Source organism: Oncorhynchus mykiss, chromosome 6, assembly GCF_013265735.2.
Source record: "Oncorhynchus mykiss isolate Arlee chromosome 6, USDA_OmykA_1.1, whole genome shotgun sequence".
In the NCBI taxonomy this organism is placed as follows: Eukaryota; Metazoa; Chordata; class Actinopteri; order Salmoniformes; family Salmonidae; genus Oncorhynchus; species Oncorhynchus mykiss.
Window position 1 is genome coordinate 62282142 of NC_048570.1, and position 17830 is coordinate 62299971.

A 17830-nucleotide genomic window follows, 5' to 3' on the forward strand; every position below is an offset into this window, starting at 1 on the left:
TGCCCCCTACACTCAAGAGTTTAACTCTTAACCCCTCATTTTATACAGTTCTTCAAAAGGGGTGGTTCGTCAAACTGACACTCTCTGACCACATTAAGGGCAAGGCTTGTCACTTGTACAAAGTTATGCAAATCGTATCTTTTATGGCTCCTAAAATCATGTCCCTCTTAACAAAATGTTTTTATATTTCATGCACAACAGAGGATGGAAACTTCATACATGTAGTATGTATACAGTATTTCCTTTAATCTTTTTTAATGACATCACAAAATAACAACCAGCCCGACATCCGTGTTCTTTTAGGTCGCCTCTGACCATTCCCCTCGTTCTATATTAGAAATATTGTTCCAGTATTCGCTTTAAAACGTGTTAGAGTTTTGGAGGGAAAATCTGTGAAACAAAGGCAAATTCCTCGGGTTAATTTGGAGAGGGAGAGAGCTGAATGTTCTGTCCTTGATTTACAGCAGGGCGTGAGCTGTCACCTGCCACCAGCTCCCTTCGTACCCCTCTGCGGGTGAAAGGGGGTCTGGCTGAAGTTATTTACTGCAAAGCTGATCTGACCCATTTGGAGATGGGCAGATAACTGGATGTTTGTGCCTGGCACTGTCCGCTCCTTGGTCCTTGAGTGGCCCACTCCTCTAGGCTTGCCTGCCACCCGGGCTCCCGTCGCACCCTGGCCTTTGTGCGTCATCGCTTTGGTGGCCTACCAGACAGTATCGAAATAACAAATGTTTATTACTAGAACAGGGGGCAGGCAAAACAACAGGTCAAGGGCAGGCAAAGGTCAGTAATCCAGATCAGAGTCCAAAAGGTACAGAACGGCAGGCAGTCTCTGGGTCAGGGCAGGCAGAGGTCAATAATCCAGTGTGGTGGGACAAGGTACAGGACGGCAGGCAGGGTCAGAGCAGGCAGAATGGTCAAAACCATGAAAACTAGAAACAGACCGGAGCAAGGGGGAAAAAGCTGTTAGGCTTGGTGAACAAAACAAACTGGCAACAGACAAACAGAACTCCGGTATAAATACACAGGGTCTAATGGGGGAGATGAAAGACACCTGGTGGGGGGTGGAGACAAACACAAAGACAGGTGAAACAGATCAGGGTGTGACAAAAACTACTTTGGAGGTTATGATTATCCTGGCTAGCAATGCATACCAATATTGTAGATCAAAGCCTTTAAAGTGAAGGAAGTAATGTTTGGATGTGGGTCATGAACTGATTACATTTGAAACTCATGATCCACAATATTCTCTGTACTCTAAGGTCACTGACTGGATGGATAAAGAAATATCTTGCATGTCATAGTTTCCCTTCTCTTTGGAACCCTCAAGCACTTTATTTTCTCCAACAGGCCGGGTCTCTCCATATCTTAATAATTTGATTGATATTATATAGGTTACTTACTACCGAAGACTAGGTCTATAGGACGCATTTAGTTCTACAAGGTGACACCATAGACTTATGAGTCAACTCACGTCATTCAACCATTGCTTCACAAGGCTGCTGGGTCTGTAATGTTGTTCTGCCACCATGTCTGAGGTGAGGATGATGGAGATGTGATAAAGAGGATGGATGGAGGACTTACTGATGCAATTTTACCGGTATTTGTAGCCAATCGGATCCACAGAAAACCTCAGGTGGTAAAGCCCATCTACAATACACCATTTTATTACTGATATGTTCTGCTGACTGGAGATGTTTAAGCTACTCATTATGATTATGTTTAGTTGTGTAGGGCAGCCAAATAAACTACAGTACAGCAGCATGAGCGTTGAGGAGTAAAAGTGAGATATTATTCAAGTACTATGATGTTTTTTTGAATTTGGGTTGTTTTTAATAAAGTGTCCCAGTCTCATTCCCCAACTGAACATGCTTTAGGATCATGCAGTCTTTTGACAAATTATTGTCAGTGTTGCTGACTGTGTTTTATTTTAAACGACTTTGATCATGAAATGGAATGACTGACACCGTGTTTGATCCTGAACCCATTCTTCCTCATCAGTGCTTTTCCTCACGATTGGAATTCTCACATTATTGTGTAATAATTTGGCACATAGGACCCTGCTGTGGGTTTCTGGATTATGACAATTTACCTGTGTTTCATAGGTGCGGGTATAAGGAGCCGTTTTTCTTCCATGCCCAAATTTAGAGCGAGCGGGTGGGCGAGGTCTCCTGCCTGCATACATCACTACCTCCTGAAGCTCATTTTTCTTATTTAAGCGACAACCCAGAAAGAATAGATTTGAACGAGAGAGACGTTTCCCCTCTACTCGTAAACTGATTACTTTTTACCTCTTGGTGGAACGACTGTCCAGAAATTATTGAAAACAAATGGGGGCATTTTGGTTTGTGGAGCTGGGTGTATTAATATTATTTCTCCAGGTAAGAGTTTTTTAATTCTACTTTAAAAGTAACACAATGTAGGCTATGCCATTTACCTGGGAATACAGTTCAATTTCAATTTAAGGGGCTTTATTGGCATGGGAAACATATGTTTACATTGCCAAAGCAAGTGAAATAGATACTAAACAAAAGTTTAAATAAACAATAAAAAATTAACTGTTAACATTACACTTACAAGTTCCAAATTATTATGTCTATATACAATGTTGTAATGATTTGCAAATAGTTAAAGTACAAATGGGAAAATAAATAAATAAAGGTTGTATTTACATTGGTGTTCTTCACTGGTTGCCCTTTTCTTGTGGCAACAGGTCACAAATATTGCTGCTGTGATGGCACACTGGTATTTCACCCAATAGATATGGGAGTTTATCACAATTGGATTTGTTTTAGAATTCTTTGTGGGTCTGTGTAATCTGAGGGAAATATGTGCCTGTAATATGGTCATTGTGATAGTATAATTGCATTTCTATGGAAATCTGGTGAATATTTATTTTATGACCTTGTGCAGTTGATTATAAATAATAAAACTGTTTATTTTCTTTTTTCCTTTTGTAAGGCGTTCAAACCAGGGTTGTCGGAGGAGTCAAAATGTCTTCCAGGTTTCAATTCAGAAATGTACATTTTCAAAGTGGAAAGAAATCACTTACGAAGTGGCCGGAGTCTTGGAAAAGGTAAGAACTAACTAATGGTAGCTTCCTAACTGTCATACATTTTTGCCCTGTCTTGTGCTAACATCGCGTTCAAAACAACTGGGAACTCGGAAATCTCAGACTTCAGTGTGTTCAAAACTTGGGGAAAAAAACGAGCTCCGACTGGGAAATATCTATTTGAACCTTCAACAAAAAATTCCCCCTAATAATTCATGCTGTTCTGGAAGAAAAGGGGGTCTGACCTGGTGCTAGATTTACCTAATAAACTGGTGAGTGTAATTGAGCTCAGCTGAATAAAATAGAAAGGATACTTTTCCCATTCTGGACCGATTGTCGCATATGAATTGGCTATGTTAGGCATAAAAGTGATCATTTGAAACCAGTCCTATACGCTAGATTTAGAGTTATTTGGTAACTTAGTTGTGAACGATACAAACCTTTTTAGAATGTCGTAGAAATCAAACATATAAACTCAGCAAAAAAAAGAAACGTCCCTTTTTCAGGAACCTGTCTTTCAAAGATAATTCATAAAAATCCAAATAACTTCACAGATCTTCATTGTAAAGGGTTTAAACACTGTTTCCCATGCTTGTTCAATGAACCATAAATAATTAATAAACATGCACCTGTGGAACGGTTATTAAGACGCTTACAGATGGTAGGCAATTAAGGTCACAATTATAAAAACTTAGGACACTAAAGAGGCCTTTCTACTGACTCTGTAAAACACCAAAAGAAAGATGATCAGGATCCCTGCTCATCTGCGTGAATGTGCCTTAGGCATGCTGCAAGGATGACTGAAGATGTGGCCAGGGCAATAAATTGCAATGTCCGTACAGTGAGACGCCTAAGACAGCGCTACAGGGAGACAGGACGGGGCAGCTGATCGTCCTCACAATGGCAGACCACGTGAAACAACACCTGCACAGGATCGGTACATCCAAACATCACACCTACAGGACAGGTACAGGATGGCAAGAACAACTGTCTGAGTTACACCAGGAACGCACAATCCCTCCATCAGTGCTCAGACTGTCCGCAATAGGTTGAGAGAGACTGGACTGAGGGCTTCTAGGCCTGTTGTAAGGCAGGTCCTCACCAGACATCACCGGCAACAACGTCGCCTATGAGTCACTGTAATCTACATTTATCCCCCTCCTGAACTTCCTGTTCACCCATGACTGTGTGGCCATGCACATCTCCAACTCAATCAATCAAGTTTGCAGACGACACAACAGTGTTAGGCCTGATTTAGCAACAACAACGAGACAGCCAGTTGTAAAACAAATGTGTTTGTGACAGGGGGCCTGATTATTTGTTGCTCTGGACTTCAGCTTTACCACCTACATCTTTCTTTAATTTGTTCAAAACTTTGGTGACAACCACCATCTTGCCAAAAGAGTGGTAGTCGCTGTACCTCTACCTACCTGATTCTCTAGTACCTAACTACAGTGCCTTGCAAAAGTATTCGTCCCCTTGGCATTTTTCTTATATTGCATGACAACCTTTAATTTAAATTGATTTTTATTTGGATTTCATGTAATGGACATATGCAAAATAGTCCAAATTGGTGAAAATTACTTGTTTAAAAAAATTGAAGGAAAAAAAATATATAAATGAAAAGTGGTGCGTGCATATGTATCCCCCCCCCCCCCCCTCCCCTTGCTATGAAGCCCCTAAATAAGATATGGTGCAACCAATTACCTTCAGAAGTCACATAATTATTTAAAGTCCACCTGGGTCCAATAAGCAAGGAGCACCACCAAGCAAGTGGCACCATGAAGACCAAGGAGCTCTCCAAACAGGTCTGGGACAAAGTACAGATCAGGGTTGGGTTTTGAAAAAAAAATCAGAAACTTTGAACATCCCAAGGAACACCATTAAATCCATGATTTAAAAAAAATGGCACCACAACAAATCTGCCAAGAGAGGGCCGCCCACCAGAACTCACAGACCAGGCAAGTAGGACATTAATCAGAGGCAACAAAGAGACCAAAGATAACCCTGAAGGAGCTGCAAAGCTCCACAGTGGAGATTTGAGTATCTGTCCATAGGGCTACTTCAAGCCGTGCACTCCACAGAGCTGGGCTTTACGGAAGAGTGACCAGAAACAAGCCATTGCTTAAAGAAAAAAATAAGCGAACACATTTAGTGTTCGCCAAAAGGCATGGGGGAGGCTCCCCAAACATATGGAAGAAGGTACTCTGGTCAGATGAGACTAAAATTGAGCTTTTTGGCCATCAAGGAGAACGCTATGTCTGGTGCAAACCCAACATCTCTCATCACCCCAAGAACACCATCTCCACAGTGAAGCATGGTGGTGGCAGCCTCATGCTGTGGGGATGTTTATCATCGGCAGGGACTGGGAAACTGGTCATAATTGAAAGAATGACGGATGGCGCTAAATACAGGGAAATTCTTGAGGGAAACCTGTTTCAGTCTTCCAGAGATTTGAGACTGGGATGGCGATTCACCTTCCAGCAGGACAATGACCCTAAGCATACTGCTAAAGAAACACTTGAGTGGTTTTAAACCTTTAAATATCTTGGAATGGCCAGTCAAAGCCCAGACCTAAATCCAATTGAAAATTTGTGGTATGACTTAAAGATTGCTGTACACCAGTGGAACCCATCCAACTTGAAGGAGCTGGAGCAGTTTTGCCTTGAATAATGGGCAAAAATCCCAGTGGCTAGATGTGCCAAGCTTATAGAGACATACCCCAAGACACTTGCAGCTGTAATTGCTGCAAAAGGTGGCTCGACAAAGTAATGACTTTGGGGGGGGGGTGAATAGTTATGCACGCTAACTTCCGGCGCCGACAGAGATGGCCGCCTCGCTTCGCGTTCCTAGGAAACTTAGCAGTTTTTTGTTTTTTTACGTGTTATTTCTTACATTGGTACCCCAGGTCATCTTGGGTTTCATTACATACAGTCGAGAAGAACCAGAGCGGTCTTCTGGTCAGACTCCGGAGACGGGCACATCGTGCACCACTCCCTAGCATTCTTCTCGCCAATGTCCAGTCTCTTGACAACAAGGTTGATGAAATCCGAGCAAGGGTAGCATTCCAGAGGGACATCAGAGACTGTAACGTTTTTCGCTTCACGGAAACATGGCTCACTGGAGAGATGCTATCGGAGTCGGTGCAGCCAGCTGGTTTCTCCACGCATCGCACAGACAGAAACAAACATATTTCTGGTAAGAAGAGGGGCGGGGGCGTATGCTTCATGGTTAACGTGACGTGGTGTGATCATAACAACATACAGGTACTCAAGTCCTTCTGTTCACCTGATTGTGCCACTGACACGGCCCGCAACTAAAACATGCGGACTCTCCTACACTGCAGCCGACGTGAGGAAAACGTTTAAACGTGTCAACCCTCGCAAGGCTGCAGGCCCAAACGGCATCCCCAGCCGCGCCCTCAGAGCATGCGCAGACCAGCTGGCTGGTGTGTTTACGGACATATTCAATCAATCCCTATCCCAGTCTGTTGTTCCCACATGCTTCAAGAGGGCCACCATTGTTCCTGTTCCCAAGAAAGCTAAGGTAACTGAGCTAAACGACTACCGCCCCGTAGCACTCACTCCGTCATCATGAAGTGCTTTGAGAGACTAGTCAAGGACCATATCACCTCCACCCTACCTGACACCCTAGACCCACTCCAATTTGCTTACCGCCCAAATAGGTCCACAGACGATGCAATCTCAACCACACTGCACACTGCCCTAACCCATCTGGACAAGAGGAATACCTATGTGAGAATGCTGTTCATCGACTACAGCTCTGCATTTAACACCATAGTGCCCTCCAAGCTCATCATCAAGCTCGAGACCCTGGGTCTCGACCCGCCCTGTGCAACTGGGTACTGGACTTCCTGACGGGCCGCCCCCAGGAGGTGAGGGTAGGCAACAACATTTCCACCCCGCTGATCCTCAACACTGGGGCCCCACAAGGGTGCGTTCTGAGCCCTCTCCTGTACTCCCTGTTCACCCACGACTGTGTTGCCACGCACGCCTCCAACTCAATCATCAAGTTTGCGGACGACACAACAGTGGTAGGCTTGATTACCAACAACGACGAGACGGCCTACAGGGAGGAGGTGAGGGCCCTCGGAGTGTGGTGTCAGGAAAATAACCTCACACTCAACGTCAACAAAACTAAGGAGATGATTGTGGACTTCAGGAAACAGCAGAGGGAACACCCCACTATCCACATCGATGGAACAGTAGTGGAGAGGGTAGTAAGTTTTAAGTTCCTCGGCGTACACATCACAGACAAACTTAATTGGTCCACCCACACAGACAGCATCGTGAAGAAGGCGCAGCAGCGCCTCTTCAACCTCAGGAGGCTGAAGAAATTCGGCTTGTCACCAAAAGCACTCACAAACTTCTACAGATGCACAATCGAGAGCATCCTGTCGGGCTGTATCACCGCCTGGTACGGCAACTGCTCCGCCCACAAACGTAAGGCTCTCCAGAGGGTAGTGAGGTCTGCACAACGCATCACCGGGGGCAAACTACCTGCCCTCCAGGACAATTACACCACCCGATGTCACAGGAAGGTCATAAAGATCATCAAGGACAACAACCACCCGAGCCACTGCCTGTTCACCCCACTATTATCCAGAAGGCGAGGTCAGTACAGGTGCATCAAAGCTGGGACCGAGAGACTGAAAAACAGCTTCTATCTCAAGGCCATCAGACTGTTAAACAGCCACCACTAATATTGAGTGGCTGCTGCCAAAACACTGACTCAACTCCAGCCACTTGGGAAATGATGTAAAATATATCACTAGCCACTTTAAACAATGCTACCTAATATAATGTTTACATACCCTACATTATTCATCTCATATGTATATGTATATACTGTACTCTATATCATCTACTGCATCTTTATGTAATACATGTATCACTAGCCACTTTAACTATGCCACTTTGTTTACATACTCATCTCATATGTATATACTGCACTCAATACCATCTACTGTATCTTGCCTATGCCGCTCTGTCATTCATATATCTTTATGTACATATTCTTTATCCCCTTACACTTGTGTCTATAAGGTAGTAGTTTTGGAATTGTTAGCTAGATTACTTGTTGATTATTACTGCATTGTCGGAACTAGAAGCACAAGCATTTCGTTACACTCGCATTAACATCTGCTAACCATGTGTATGTGACAAATAAAATTTGATTTGATTGATTTGATTTGAACAAGTTCTGTTTTTTTTTGTCTCATTTCTTCTTTGTTTTACAAAAAAAAATATTTAGCATTTTGAAAGCGGTAGGCATGTTGTGTAAATCAAACCCCCTAAAAAAACATTTTAATTCCATGTTGTAAGGTGGCAAAATAGGAAAAATGCCAAGGGGGTGAATACTTTAGCAAGCCACTGTATCAATAGAATGAGCAGAAAGCAGAAGTGGGTACTGTGGCATTCATCCAGTTCAGTTTTACTTCTGAAAACCACACTTCCATATCTTTCTCAACCACACATTTCTTGTTTTGTGTGTCATTGCACAATTTCTGCATAACATTTAGCCAGTTCATTAGGCTGGAAAGAGGTGTATTGATTTGTTTAAAAAAATAAAAATACTCAATCAACTTCTTTTGTAAGCTAATAGGAGCATAATGATACATTCAGATCTCTTTGTAGAGCTAGGTCTATGCCTCAGAATGTTTATAGTAGTCATGTGAAACCAGATGTTGCTGCCTGCCTGTCCTTGAGTCTCAACCCAGGGCTGGGCAAGTCAACTCTGCTCTCTGTCCACACAGGATGATTCTAGTAGACTACTTGTATACCATGACAGCTTAATCTCCACCTAGTACATTGTATATTGTTCTAAGTTGCACAGTACTAGTTATACATGTCATGTTAATAGTTACATGAGGATATGGGTCAATTTACTCCTTTGCAAGTCTGACATGTTGTGGGTTTTTACATTGTGCAAATAATAAGCCCTGCATAATGTCTTTGCAGCAGATCAGAGCTGCGATCATGAGGCGACTAGGCCTAAGTGTTTTAGGAGGCCATTTTGCTGCTTCGTTACTATGACCAGTATTCCATTTATACATTTACTGAGAGAGTCTGTGGTGGCTCTTATCAGTTTCTCTCAAGAAGGCACTGATGGAATATGGCTCCTGTTATGAATTTGAAATGAATGCAACAGTACTTTAAATCTGCTCCTGTTGTTGAATTGCTTTCAATGGTTACTTTTTAGGCCCACTTGTATTATGGTTGCGATATTATTTTTAAAATGATATCCTCTGACCACCTTTCTCTTTGACCTTGCAGTGGTTTTTGATGACTGCACCATCCGTACCAGCTTTCTCTTTCACTCCGAGGATTCACGCTTCAAAGTAGATGGCGACGGGACGCTGAAACTGAAGAGGGGGCTGACTCTGCATAATGGACATAAGGAGTTCTATGTCTCTACCCATTCCAAGGGCAAGAAGTTCACGGTTCCAGTCAGAGTGCTGCATGAGGCCAGACATGGCCACCACCACAATCACCATGAGATGACCACCCAGCCCAAGGTATATGACTGGTTAAATTAATGAGAATATGGTGTCCTCTAGTGGATAGATGGGCAACTGCATCTCTGGAAGGGTTTCAATGACATGTATAGCTGGAAATATTCTGTAATTGAAACAGATTTTTTTTTTCAGGTTAATTGAAGTTTGATGGCAGTTTCTGTAAAATGCTCTATGTATTTTGGTGCTTGTAAAACCATGGACTTGATATTTGATGGTTTTTGTTTCAATTCCACAGCCAGGAGCAAGTCTGTCTCTACCTGTTCTGAACTTCCCTAAGTCTTCAGGAGGTCTGAAAAGAAGGAAGAGGGACTGGGTCATTCCTCCCATCAACTTCCCAGAGAATGCCCGAGGCCCGTTCCCCAAGAATATGGTGCAGGTAAGTGTCTTGTAGGTTAAGGAGCGTTTTTCCGTTACTCTAATATCAGCGTTGGACATTTCGTCATTGACGTGGATTCTATTATCCTTGTAAACCAGATCAAGTCCAGCAATGATAAAGAGGTGAAGATCCAGTACAGCATCACTGGCACTGGGGCAGACCTACCTCCTGTGGGACTCTTCACTGTGGACAAAAACTCTGGAATACTCTATGTGACCCAGCCTTTGGACAGGGAGAAAAAAGACCAATACATTGTACGGTTTGCGTATCCTAATTTTCCTCCCTTGACTTAATTGAAAACTGATTATATATCGTTTTAAAGTAATGTTTGCCGTTACTTTTCTCTCTAGCTCCTAGCCCATGCTGTTGCAGTGGGTGCAGGTATAGCTGAGGATCCCATGGAGATCATTGTGAAAGTCATCGATATGAATGACAACAAACCTGTATTTACACAAGATCCATTTACGGGAACAGTTCATGAGGCATCAAAACCAGGTATGTTGTTCACACACACACTCAGTATTTACGATGCTTAACAATGTTCTTTTTTTAAGGAAGATTATGCCAGGACGATTCAGATTTGATTTTTTTCCTCACTCTGTTCAGGTGATGAGGTCATGCAGGTAACGGCCACTGATACTGATGAGGAGGGCTCTGCCAATTCTGATGTCAGATACACCATTCTCAGTCAGGAGCCTCCACTACCAAGCCCCAACATGTTTGTCATCAACCCTGTGACTGGAGGGATTCGGGTTAACGCACCTGGGTTGGACAGAGAGGTTGGTCTCTTTTCAAATCAATAGTCTTGTCGATCACTTATTCATTGTGTATATTCCACATGCATTACACTTGTGATTCTGATTTTAATTTTCTACTTAATTTGTCAGAAATTTACCAAATATACTTTGGCAATCCAAGCTGCCGATACGGAGGGAAATGGCCTTACCAGCTTTGGCAAAGCCATCATTACAGTAACGGACAGCAATGACAACGCGCCACAGTTTGTGACGCCTTCGGTAAGCACATTTCTGAAGACAATTTAAAATTGAAGACTTACAACTGTTTTAACACGCAATGGAATTGCCCTCTCTTTGTTGCTTTATAATCATGCGTCTCTCCTTTGCAGTACACCGTGTCAGTCCCAGAGAATAAAGTGGATGCCTTGGTGGTGAAAATGCCAGTGACTGATGGAGATGAGCCTCACTCCTCTGCCTGGGCCACCACCTACAAGATAGTTGACGGGGACCCTCAAGGCCTTTTCAATGTGTGCACAGGCCCTAGCAAGCTGGAGGGCACCATTATGACAGTAAAAGCATGTTCAAATCCTCTCCTGTAGATATATTTGAGCTGCTACACTGGAGGTACAGCAAAAGCAGCCTGTCAATGTAGCTTTTTAGCTGCTTTTCTGGAATGGTATCCTGGAGGAAGCAATTTTCACTCCCCTTCGTATTTATTTGGACAGTGACGCTAAAACGTTTTAATTTGACTCTATACTTGTGTTTTTTTTACTTGAGATCCTATGTTTTATGAGGCGACAGTATACAATGTCACCTTTTTATTTGATGGTATTTTCATACATATCTGTTTTAACGTTTAGAAATGAAAGTACTTTATGTTTCTAGTCCCCCCATTTTGAAGGTGTAGTAAGTATTTGGACAAATTCACTAATGGTGTATTAAACTAGTCAAAAGTTTAGTCCCGTATTCCTAGCACGCAATGACTACATCAAGTTTGACTCTACTTTGTTTTTGTTGTTTCTGATTGTGTTGTGACCAATAGACCCTTTTACAGTTCATGACACACTGACGTCACACACAGTTGCACGCGACTCTTGGCGGCAGAGAAAGCCATCGCCTTCTGCGCCCATTCCTCATAGCCTAGATTTATATTTGTATTACTTCTATACAAAATAACTTTTTGGGGTTCTCATACGCTTACAATGATGTTTTGACAATGATGTTTTGATTCTTGCTTGAACAGTCGCTAAGGTTATATTTGGTTGTGGTCATTGCAAAATAGCTGGAAATATTCTGTCATTGAAACTTTGTTTTAAAATTAAAAATGTTAATGTTAAGGTATGATGTTTGATGGCAGTTTCTGTAAAATGCTCCATGTATGTATTTTGGTGCTTGTAAAACCCTAGACTTGATATTTCATGGTTTGTTTCAATTCCACAGCCTGGAGCAAGTCTGTCTCTACCTGTTCTGAACTTCCCCAAGTCTTCAGGAGGTCTGAAAAGAAGGAAGAGGGACTGGGTCATTCCTCCCATCAACTTCCCAGAGAATGCCCGAGGCCCGTTCCCCAAGAATATGGTGCAGGTAAGTGTCTTGTAGGTTAAGGAGCGTTTTTCCGTTACTCTAATATCAGTGTTGGACATTTCGTCATTGACGTGGATTCTATTATCCTTGTAAACTAGATCAAGTCCAGCAATGATAAAGAGGTGAAGATCCAGTACAGCATCACTGGCACTGGGGCAGACCTACCTCCTGTGGGACTCTTCACTGTGGACAAAAACTCTGGAATACTCTATGTGACCCAGACTTTGGACAGGGAGAAAAAAGACCAATACATTGTACGGTTTGCGTATCCTAATTTTCTTCCCTTGACTTAATTGAAAACGGATTATATTTAGTTTTAAAGTAATGTTTGCCGTTACTTTTCTCTCTAGCTCCTAGCCCATGCTGTTGCAGTGGGTGCAGGTATAGCTGAGGTTCCCATGGAGATCATTGTGAAAGTCATCGATATGAATGACAACAAACCTGTATTTACACAAGATCCATTTACGGGAACAGTTCCTGAAGCATCAAAACCAGGTATGTTGTTCACACACACTCAGTATTTACAATACTTAATGATGTGATGTTTTTGAAGGAAAATTATGCTATATTTTGCTATAAGTATTTTCACTCTGTTCAGGTGATGAGGTCATGCAGGTAACGGCCACTGATGCTGATGAGGAGGACTCTGCCAATTCTGATGTCAGATACACCATTCTCAGTCAGGAGCCTCCACTACCAAGCCCCAACATGTTTGTCATCAACCCTGTGACTGGAGGGATTCGGGTTAACGCACCTGGGTTGGACAGAGAGGTTGGTCTCTTTTCAAATCAATAGTCTTGTCAATCATTTATTCATTGTGTACATTCTACTTGCGTTACATTTGTGACCCTGACTTAATTTGCTACTTAATTTGTTTCAGAAAATTCCCAAATATACTTTGGCAATCCAAGCTGCCGATATGGAGGGAAATGGCCTTACCAGCTTTGGCAAAGCCATCATTACAGTAACGGACAGCAATGACAACCCTTCGGTATGCACATTTCTGAAGACAATTTCAAATTGAAGCCTTACAACTGTTTTAAAACACAATGGAATTGCCCTCTCTTTGTTGCTTTATAATCATGCGTCTTTCCTTTGCAGTACACTGTGTCAGTCCCAGAGAATAAAGTGGATGTGACTGATGGAGATGATCCTCACTCCTCTCCCTGTTCCACCACCTACAAGATAGTTGACGGGGACACTCAAGGCCTTTTCAGTGGGAGCACAGGCCCTAGCAAGCTAGAGGGCATCATTACAACAGCTAAGGTATGTTGAAATCCTCTCCTATAGATATATTTGAGCTGCTAATCTGGAGGCGTCGGAAAAGCAGCCTGTCAATGTAGCTTTTTAGCTGTTACTCTGGAATGATTTCCTGAAGGAATTATCTTTCACTCCCCTTCGTAAGGCTGAAACTGTAAGGCTGAAACGTTTTAATTTTACTCTATACTATAGCATTTTTTGACTTGGGATCCAATGTTTTATGAAGCGACAGTACACAACGTGACCTTTCTATTTGAGGGTATTTTCATACATATCTGTTTTAACGTTTAGAAATGAAAGTACTTTATGTTTCTTGTCCCCCCCATTTTGAAGGTGTAGTAAGTATTTGGACAAATTCACTAATGGTGTATTAAACTAGTCAAAAGTTTAGTACTTTGGTCCCATATTCCTAATACGCAAGTTTGACTCTACTTTGCTTTCATTGTTTCTGATTATGTTGTGCCCAATAGACCCTTGAGTTGCGCGCGACTCTTGGCGGCAGTAAGAAAGTCATCGCCACCTGCGCCAATTCAACCTGGCCTATATTTAAATGTATTACTTTATTACTTCTAAACAAAATCACGTTTTAGGGTTCTCATATGCTTACAATTAGTGGCAATTTTAGCATGTACATCTTGGGGTGCAATCAAAACAAAAATGTGGGATGCATGCCAGCAAAGCCACTACACAATACGTTAATTGTGCTATAACGGTGAAAACGTTGTTAGGGTCTATCAGCGGAGCCTTGTCTGGCAGTGAAACAGTTCATTTTTAAAACATTGTTTCCAAACTGATATGTTACACGTATTAATGTTATAATAACATGCAAAACAGGCAAGCCAAAAAAACAAACACTGTCTTGCTTGGACAGTCGCTAAGGTTATATTTGATTGTGGTCTTTGCAAAATTATCTATTTTGGATGCAGCAGTTGTTAGCTAGAATGCTAACGCTTATTGATATAGACTGTAGCAAAAGCTAGTCAAAGAGCCATTTTACTGGTTGAAGTTTTAAGTGTTTAAAAAAAAAAGTATAATGCAGTTGATTTGCGATGATGACACAAACATATTAAGCAGGAATTCCTACGAGTCCAATTATAATCCAAAAGTAGTGTGAATTGCACTCGTAAGCAACATGTAGAGATGCTTTTCTTTTTCTGTCGTTCGATAAGAACTCCCCCTTGTTCTGCCACCAATTTGCACGCATCGCACTTGTGCAAAAATGTTTGCAAACACAGAGAGGGAAAGGGGGATACTAGTCAGTTGTACAACTGAATGCATTCAACAGAAATGTGTCTTCCGCATTTAACCCAACCCCTCTGAATCAGAGAGGTGCGGAGGGCTGCCTTAATCAACATTCATGTCTTCGGTGCCTGGGGAACAGTGAATAAACTCCCTTGCTCAGGTGCAGAACAGCAGATTTTTACCTTGTCAGCTCAGGGATTCAACCTTTTGGTTACTGGCCCAACGCTCTAACCACTAGGCTGCCTGACGCCTGAAAGGGTCTATTGAAATGAATGGTAAGTAATGTATTGTCATTTGGGAGTCTATTTTATTGTAAATGAGAATAGAACGCTTCTACATTAATGTGGATGGTACCATTATTGTGGATAATCATGACTAAATCTTGAATCACGTTGAGTGAGAGTTCGATATCATACCCCTCACACCCCCCTCAAAAAAAAGTATAACCTCCCCTGTTATTATTGGTAATGGTGAGACGTTAAAGAATAGAAAGGAAAAGGGGGATGCCGAGTCAGGTTAGAATGTTTTGGGGGTATGATCTTTATGTTTCTCACTCATATCATTATTCACGATTCATTCAGGATTATCCGTAATCATGGTAGCATCCACATTAATGTAAAATTGTTCAGAAACATTTTTATTTACAATAGAAGTGATTCTCATTTACCATTAATTTCTATTGGGCACAACATCATCCAAAACAAAACCAACACACTGAAAATGCATCCAACAAGTTTGTAGTCGCAAGCTTGATGTAGTCATTGCGTGCTAGGAAATACTACCAAATAGGAATATGAAACCAAATACTATACATTTGACAAGTTTTATACACTGTGAATTTGTCCTTACACCTATGACACCTTCAATTGGGGGGACTAGATACATGAAGTGCTTACATTTTATAAACGGTAAAACATATTTATGGAAAGACCCTAAAATAAACGTTACAGTATGTACTGTCGCTTCATATGAAACATTTTATCTAAAATGATGGAGTGTAGAGCAAAATAAAGTTTTGGCTACGCTGTCCAAATGTGTAGGGGGAGAGTATGCTTGTAGATATAAACGCAATTATCCTGATTCTATGTCTGAAGGATTCCTATGCTGATGGGCTTTTCTGTTTCTTTCAACACAGCCGCTTGACTTTGAGAAGAAGAACAAGTACACTCTGCTGGTCACTGTGCAGAATGAAGTCCCATTCGCAATCAGCCTGCCCACCTCCACTGCTACTGTTGTAGTGAATGTGGAGGATGTGAATGAAGCTCCAGTCTTCACCCCAGTGGAGAAGATTATCAGGAAACCTGAGGACCTCCCTGTTGACAGTGACCTGGTTCTGTACACCGCCACAGACCCAGACACTGCAAGGAATCAGAAAGTCACGTAAGATTAGAACTTAATTTACAATTTCTTATGTTTTGTAAGAGGAAAACATTTTTCAAATGACGACTGTACAGGTTGTAAGCAATGCTCTTACTTATTTTTTTACATTTACTACACAGATACAAGATACGCAATGATCCTGCTGGATGGCTAAATATCAACAAAGACACTGGGCTGATCAAAGTCAAGAGCCTCATGGACAGAGAATCCACTTTTGTCCAAGACAACAAATACTCTGTTGTTGTTCTGGGCATCGACAACGGTATTTAAATGTTCCCTTTTTCTAATGTTAATATTTAAAATTTTGTAAATGACCACACCCTAAACTTGACCCTGAGTGACAGTGCTCTAATTTGGATATGCAGATGAAATCCCGGCAACTGGCACTGGTACCCTTATCATAGAGCTGGAGGATGTGAATGATAATGCTCCAACCATCGACGAGAGTGTGATCAGGGTCTGCAACAAGGAGTCCTCCCCACAGCTGCTGTCAGTCACTGATAAAGACAGCACGGGCTTTGCTGCTCCATACACCGTACAGCTTCAGGGGTCGTCCCATTCTAGCTGGACTGCCAGAATGAACGACACAAGTATGTATTGATTTTTCCCAGAACTACAGTACTTGCCCCCCTTTAAAACAATTGCGTTGTTAAATGTTACCCGTTTTCCATTTCAGAGACGGGCATTATCCTGACACTGAAGACTGTGTTGGACAGTGGAGATTACATGGTTGTCCTGAGAGTGTCTGACAACCAGGGCCTGCACCATGACAGCACCATCCAGGCCTCAGTGTGTGACTGCAAAGGAGCGGATGTTCAGTGCACCGATGAAGCTGCAACAGGCTTCGGCCTCTAGCAGTCTTACTACTCCTATGTAAGTTGTTCATTTGTTTAACCCGGCACTAAAGTGTTTAGTCAGTGCTGTCCTTGACGCGTACATATGTAATTGTTAATACACAGTGATGTACTAGTGTGTTAAGGCCCTGTGTTTATGTTGTGCTCCAGTGTTGTCTCTTCTGCTGCTCATGTTCCTGCGGAAGAGAGGTGGTGAGAAGGAGCCTCAGGAGGACGATGTCATCTACTACTATGACGAGGAGGGAGGTGGTGAGGATGACCAGGTGAAAGGGACTCACCAGACTAGCTCAGAACAAGCCCATTAGGTTCTCCCTATAAAGACTATCCTTAAGCATGACATTTATTTTACTGAAAGCCTAATCAGCCTTAGGATTTTTTTGTTAACTGAGATTAATTAACAAGCTCAATAATTGCTTTTAAAAATGTTTGATAAACATCTAAGTTTGGGTATTTTTTATTATAATCAAATTGTTTTTTCTTTCTTGCTTCTGAAGAGTGAATTATGTATAAAGGATATATCCCTTTAGTACAATGATGGACATGTGATGGGTTGTCATTTATTTAATAAAACTAACATTTATTCACTGCTGAGGTACTAGATGGCGATGATTGACTGGAAGAGGTCTGGGTCGATGAATGATGGCATTTCCTCATACCCACAGAACAGATTGTACAAGCTGTAGTTAAGCAATAAGGCCTGAGGGGGTGTGGCATATGGCCAATATACCGCGGCTAAGGGCTGTTCTAGACCTCAGCTGAATCTGGCGTTCGCTTAGATTGTAAACTGTCATGGTCAAAACATATGGTTGT

General features: G+C 42.1%; 1 pseudogene across 1 annotated transcript; it reads left to right on the forward strand.

Moving 5' to 3' along the window:
* The first annotated feature begins 2228 nt into the window (after positions 1-2228).
* Positions 2229-17607, forward strand: LOC110526289 (annotated as a pseudogene). Its single transcript, XR_005052183.1, has 20 exons — positions 2229-2381; positions 2962-3076; positions 9349-9590; positions 9826-9966; positions 10065-10220; positions 10317-10461; positions 10573-10745; positions 10854-10982; positions 11093-11272; positions 12144-12284; positions 12383-12538; positions 12635-12779; positions 12883-13055; positions 13165-13275; positions 13386-13550; positions 15922-16166; positions 16286-16428; positions 16532-16756; positions 16843-17039; positions 17171-17607. The product of XR_005052183.1 is annotated as a B-cadherin-like (transcript).
* The last annotated feature ends 223 nt before the right edge of the window (positions 17608-17830 follow it).